This window comes from Pinus tabuliformis, chromosome 3_2 (genome assembly GCF_031772625.1).
Source record: "Pinus tabuliformis cultivar Carrire ecotype Pingquan chromosome 3_2, CPIR1, whole genome shotgun sequence".
Classification (NCBI taxonomy): domain Eukaryota; kingdom Viridiplantae; phylum Streptophyta; class Pinopsida; order Pinales; family Pinaceae; genus Pinus; species Pinus tabuliformis.
The window spans coordinates 1,164,097,500-1,164,103,411 of record NC_142302.1 but is presented as its reverse complement, the minus strand read 5'-3'; the positions used below and the strand labels follow the sequence as shown (position 1 = coordinate 1,164,103,411).

The window sequence follows — 5,912 nt, the reverse complement described above, 5'->3', positions numbered from 1 at the left end:
TCAAGTCAAAACAATACATTGATTAATTGAGCTTTGGGATTGTGGCACCATTTCACAAGCTAGGGCATCATTTTCTCTCTACAAGACGTTCGATCTCTTTTGAGATGCCAACAAAGAGATTATGTCCATACAAAGAATATGATGTCAGCAGAAAAAAAAGTGAGTGACGATGTGAATATGAAGGCGGACTCCCCTCAGAAGCTTCGAAAGAAAAAAAAAAAAAATCTCAACTCACCTGTGAACCATCCTTCAAATACAACGTTGCATTGTTGTAGAAAATTGAATGCAGAATTAAATGGTTGAATTGCAAGAAACTTTATAATCTTCAGAGCGAGCTTTCTGGGGCGTGATAATAAACTAGAATATGAATACAATTATAACAATATGCATGAAGAACATATTCAAGCCTTGAAATGCTCCATTCCTCTGTTTTGACAGAGCATGCAACATAAAATCCAGTTTCAGCAATAGTTGTGCCAAGGATACCTATTACTGCCAGAGGGGCCATCAAGCTGCAAGGTTTTGCATACAAAGACACACACATATATATATATATTATCTCTCAGCACATTATTTAAGCTTATAAAAATTTATATAACATGCCGAAACTAAGTTCAAAATAAGTTCTGACAATTTCCAAGTTCCAACCGTTGTGACAAGAGGTTGCCATCCAGTTGACAGTCCACTTTAACGCCTTCCTCCTATTTGATGAAGCATGGCATCAATATCATCCCCATTTTTCATTTCAAGTTCTTCAGGATTTTTCACCCCTTGTAAACGCCTCCCATCAAATAAAAAAACTATGGAGTTAAAATCAACGGATCGCCTATATCACAGTAAACATTCATTAACTTCCTCAGTTGAGTACTACGTTCGATTTTGTAGAATACTTCATTTCCATCCTTGCCCTTTACCTTGAGAATAATGCGTGCACCCTGGTCTGTGGGCTTCTTCTCTTCCTCCACGCTCATCGCACTAGCACCCTGGTTTTCGCCATTGTTAACACCAGACATGGTTGGTTCAAAAAAAAATTGAGAAAATTACTCAGACTTGCTTAAACCAGCGACCGAGATTCAGGTTTGTATCTCCATTTACCTATGATATATAATGCCACCAATTCTAATGGATACCACAGCAACAGATTCCCTTGGCCTGCAATTACAATGGATTCCCCTGGCCTGCAATTATAACGGATTCCCTTCCGCCATAACGCACTGGCTCTGTAGGTGGCATTGACTATGTATTAACTTGCAATTATTAATGTGTTGGGCGCATAATGTACTCATAACGTGTGTGTCTATCACATCTATGGTTTTCTCTAGCAATGTAAGTAGAAACAATCCTTTGAGATAAAATCTGGTCTTAGCGAATTGGAATAATCTTCATGATGCCATCGTCGGAGTCTTCATTTGCAGCGTTCTGTAGAGACCGTTTCAGAATTGATGAATCGTGCAGCATGGATTGCAGTGCAGTGGAAGCGTTCTTAGCGTTCTAGAGGCCGGTCAGCGTTCTTTGCAACATTTTTCAGCGATGCCAGGTGTGTAATCAATGCAGCTCAGAGGTAGAAGTCTATCATAATGTAACGAAGCTCGGAAATATAACGTTGCCTGCTTCATAATAATAATGAAACCAAAAACTTTGACCTCTCAGCTTTCTGTGGCACCACCTGATTCTGCTCCACTGCTCTCGAGAACTCCGGGCCATATGACAGATGGATGATGACTACGTCGTTCAACAAAATGTTAAAATATTTGGCGCGATCCAGCAGAGCCTCCCTGATCAGAGCAGAAACTGTTGGCCTCTCGGTTAAGAGCTGGTCAGCGTTGAACTGTGCCACTACGGCCTTCAAGACCTCATTCCCAATGGAGGGCAACACTCTCGTCATAATCCATGCTTCTTATAACAACGTGTTCAAGTTCAGGGTTAAATTTTCTTAAGAAATGCGCGAAGATGGGGCTATAAATCACTTATTGTTGTAGCCATCTCAATCACATACCTTAATTCACTGCCATTTAGCTCAAAAACTTGTGTAATTTCCTTCACCTTGGATGTGTTTCCAACAATTTCTCTTCGAAGCTTCACAATTTTCTTCTCAGCATTATAGGTCCCTTTCTAAACCTCTTCTAGTCCAGTGCTTTGAGAAATAATGAATTCTATGGATCCATCCATTTTGGGCGTCCAATAGCCACCCTCTACATGCATTGGTTCTCCATAAGCTAATTTCCATATCTTCTGAGTATACGCAATCACTGGATTGGGCATTAGAGGACTGCAGATATATGTGTTTAATTTGTGCAAAAATAAAGAGCCAAAACAACATTCGGCTATATGGCAATGTCATAAATTGGGCATTAGACTGCAGATATTATGATATAGAAGATTGCAGGTGGGGAGGGCCACTTAACAATGACAATCTGTAGACCTTGGGTCTGATACTGGCTGCAACATAATCTTTTGGTTTATGATGTAGTTGATATGTTGTGCCCGCCTCTATGGCTATTTTTAATATTTGGAATGTTTATATTTTTGTTGCACGTCAGGAGTAATTTTATATTTTGGACAAGATTGAAGGCAGTTTTGATAGGTGTTTCACAGTGGCTACTCTGGTAGTTCCTTTTAGCAATGCCATGTATTTTTTGAATACCACATAAATCAAATTTGAACAAGCCCATTTCAAACCTATAAACTTCCAAACTATCAAGTTTTTTGTGACTTATCAGACTGATCATAGCCTTCTTGACTTATTTTCTGTGTGGTTATGGGTTTAGTCCATAGTGGAAGATAACCGCTTTCAAATCACGTCACAGGAAAATCTCAGAACCTCGAAATGGCAAGTTGGGTTGTTCCTTATATTTTGTCGTAGCCAACCCTATCTCTAGTTTCATATTGAGATTTGAGAAGGCACCAACAAGATCCACACATTATGCAAAATATATATATATATATATATTCACAACAAAATAACCATTGAGTGTTGACACCTTGACTATGTCTTCAATTTCTGCGTGCTGAGAGTACTTTTGAACCTCATTCATTATGTAGATTTTATTTTCAAGGCTGCCCTGACCACGCTTTCCAAATGGTTGCAGTTCCAACTACAACATTTCTACGTTCATATCTACTCCATTTAGCATGGAATTTGTTTACCTTCTTTGTAACTATTCATTCATTGTTATCTTGGTCAATCTCTATTTTGTGCTAGCACCTGGTATAGGTCGAGATTTATGCAGCAGTTTCAATATAGTACTAAAAGAGAAAGAAACTTTATTACATACAAGAAGATACATTTTCTTTGCGAATGTATTTTGAATAATCATCTCTTTTCCAACATTACCCAGCAAGGCAAGAGTGGCAATTGTTGTTATTCTAACCATAGCATAGATCATCTTCCTTCATTATTTTGAAAACATTTGAAGGTTTTTGAAAGTGACTTCTTTTATAAACAGGGAACATAAGAGTTGAGGAGATTACTCTCTTCATTGTTTTACTAATTATAGGTAAGCCATCATTGTAGAAATTTTGAATAATAAACACATATTCAACAGAGATTATCCTGATTATACACTATTGCGGAATACATGCATAATGCATAACCTCCTCTACGTTGATCATCAATTTAGCAGCATCAAAAACAATGAAACATCAATAGCATGCACACATTAACACAGTATGTAATGCGGGGAAAGCTTACAGCTGAAAACCCCACACTATCTATATATTAATGATTGAGAACATGTAACATTACATAGTACAATACTCCTCTCAAGTATCTAGCACTATCTCCACCTGTTACACACAAAACTAGCTCAAATCTGATGTCTCAAATCTCCTCCACTGTTTGCCTGCCTCCATTGCACAACCCTGCAAGAGAATGAATGATGAATGGCTGATCCAAACTCCTATTTACCTTGTGAAAAATCACTCACACAGGGAATCGCGTGAGCACGGGCTATTCTACTGGGCATATGTTGTGCAATTATCATGGGCATACTCAATACATTGCTTGTGCAAGATCTCATGCACAACTATAGTCACAACTGATAGCAATCTCAACCTCTAACACCTGTCTCCACTAAACTGTACATGCACTGAGTTAACTGATGTATTCTTCAGTTGCATTATGAGTTAATAATTAGTGAATTAATTTAATCAATTAATTCACATCACTCATCACTAGTCTATTTGCAGTTAGACTAATTACAACTAGTTTAACCAAGTCAAACTGAACACAACTCCATCAACTCTACATCCAACTCCACAGAACTCAACCACATGAGTTCTAACTGATGTCATGCATGCAATAGCTCAACTGACTCACAAGAAAATCGTATTTCCTTCTGATAGCTGCATGTGCCACATCTGTAGCTCAAACTGAAGTGCTCCAAGAGGATAAAATAAAGTTATAGTCCAAATATTATTATGAGACAATAATATTTGACTTTTCTATTTTTGACTAGCAGTCTAAAAATAGACTTTGATCACTCCTGCTGTGATCCAAAAATAGAAGTCCATCTATTTTTCCCAACATGACCAATCATCCATAAACAACATCCTGCAACTCATAGACCATGATCCATATGTCTAAAAATAGACATAGTCTAAAAATAGACTTTGCGCCAAAAATAGCCTGCGGGACCACTTAGTGAAGGCAACTTCTTTTCACTAAGTTCCATCATCTTGTTGCATTTTCAACACTCCCTCTCAACAAGATATGGATTATCAGCAACCCCTATCCTGCAACTCTGGAATGTTCTGCATGCAACATGATTCTCCACTCCACTTGCTCCAACAACACTTGGAACCAAAAAAACACTCCCAACTGACCACTTTGTTGGGCTAGGAACATACTCTGATGTTGAAGCTCTACCTGCTGCTGACAAGTGCTCCCTCTCTGACATCTGCGCTACTGCAACATCTCCATGCATCTCGCACCATTGCACACCTCTCTGTGCCACCTAGCACTGTGCAAAACACTTGTGCCTCTCGCATTGCTGCAACCTACATGCTATGCGCTGTCTTGGGATTCCCTAGACTGTCGCTCTCTCTGTCGCTCCATCCGCATCTGTCTCTACCCAATCAGTCAGTTCCTGCTACTCGACATCGGGGCTCCCGTAGCAAGGTCTCATCCAAGAGGTTGGGTACCTCAAGGATCCTGCCCCTCCTCCTTGGGACGATCAATCCACATCACTCCACCTCCTACCTAGAGGTATGGCCGCATGTGATCCCTTAGCCCACTTGGCTCGAAGTTTCCCCCTACTGGAGGTCTCTGCATGAGTAGATGTCTCTACTCGATCTCCTCTTAGCTTCCCTTGTTGTGACTGCTCCACAACCTCCTAAAGTTGTTGCACCAATCGTGGTTCCTTCATAATCGTTTAAGACTTCTTCTGGCTCTGCATGTTAAGAGGTAATATACGCTCCCTCTCAACCACCAAGTCTCCATCAGTTTCCTCGCTGCTCAAGGCTTTGCATGCATCTTGAACCTCAAGAGCATACAAGTTCTTGACCCGTGAACCAATCTGCTTCACCTGTCTAGTGATGATGTGTCTAAGGAAAACCTTTCCCTTACTGAAGACTACATCACAGCCTCTGTCTTCCAGCATCGCGATCGACACCAAGTTTCTCTTCAGTCCTGGTATATACTTGACATCGATCAAGGTAAGGCGAGCTCCATGTTCCCTCTAAAAAATAACCGTGCCTACACCTGAGACACTATACTTCTCATCATTACCCATCGCTATGAGTATCTGGAGATCTTTCTCCTCCAAAGTACTGGACAAACTCTTGTCACCGGTCATGTGGAAAGAAGCTCCATTGTTAAGAAACCAACCACTTCCCACCATGGATGAAACCATGCATGCGAAGAGTGTGAAGTCCAACTCAAACTGTGAAGCAAGTGTCTCACCTTCAGATCC

At 40.1% G+C, this 5,912-nt stretch overlaps 1 pseudogene; it reads right to left on the bottom strand.

Annotated features, from left to right (window-relative positions):
- Positions 1–687: 687 nt before the first annotated feature.
- On the bottom strand, positions 688–1,013 carry LOC149184853 (small ubiquitin-related modifier 1 pseudogene; annotated as a pseudogene).
- Positions 1,014–5,912: the final 4,899 nt, after the last annotated feature.